The 822-nt window shown below is 37.5% G+C and overlaps 1 protein-coding gene across 1 annotated transcript in view; it reads right to left on the bottom strand.

Moving 5' to 3' along the window:
* The window catches only part of LOC131954408 (uncharacterized), a 9,912-nt gene extending 9,428 nt beyond the window's left edge, over nt 1-484 (bottom strand). The window contains exon 1 of the mRNA XM_059318062.1: nt 389-484. The gene's annotated coding sequence lies outside the window, so the exon portion shown is untranslated. The remainder of the gene's footprint in view (nt 1-388) is intronic.
* Nucleotides 485-822: the final 338 nt, after the last annotated feature.

Raw genomic sequence — 822 nt, forward strand, 5'->3', positions numbered from 1 at the left:
CTAAATAATTTTTCATTTTAGGCTACGCATTTTGTTTAATTATTTTTAAATAATCATTAAATTCTTATCTAAATGTGATAGAGGAACAATTTTATTTGATTAAAAATTTAGTTTTGGATACCTACATTCGTAATAAAGTGCTACACCACTGATCGCAAGACACCGTTTTTTAAAGACATATTTGTACCAAAACATATTGGATTAAAACGATAGAAACTTAAATGACAGTTTACCATACATTTATCTATAATTAGAGCTGCGATTTAAAAAATCTAAAACTGTGAATTAAAAGATCTAAAACAGTGATTTTAAAAATCTTAAATATACTAACTATTATAAATGAAAAAATTGTTCAACCGCCTAACGTAAAAAAAAAATAACAACTCACCTGCAGTTTGTAGTCACTTTAAAGACGAGTAACTTCCCTGTGATCGTCTGCTAAAACTCTGGGTCCTTTTATACAGACTTCGAGGCGAGCAGTTAGACGCGAAAAGTGACATAATGTCCCTCCTTTTTTGTCCCGGGGTGGGGGAGAGGTGTACAAATGTACATGTCGCCCCACCCATCTCTTACACTCCCATGTAGGCATAGCGCCCCGTAATCAGCGAGCCCCTGTGTCCCCCACCCTTCAGCAGAAGGTAGAAAGTAGACTTTGAGCAGTTAAAAAACTTATTTGCAGTTCATTTAGCAAACGTTCAAAAGTCAGTCCGACCAACAATGGTAAATAATCGAAAGGTCGTTTGGCTCAAGTCTGACATTCGGCTCACCTCAGGGGGGAGGAGTGGTCGCTCTTGTGGGGGTGTTAAGTAGGAGGGGACAGCC

Source organism: Physella acuta, unplaced genomic scaffold, assembly GCF_028476545.2.
Source record: "Physella acuta isolate Inbredline_101_S28 unplaced genomic scaffold, ASM2847654v3 ptg000995l, whole genome shotgun sequence".
NCBI classification, from domain to species: Eukaryota; Metazoa; Mollusca; class Gastropoda; family Physidae; genus Physella; species Physella acuta.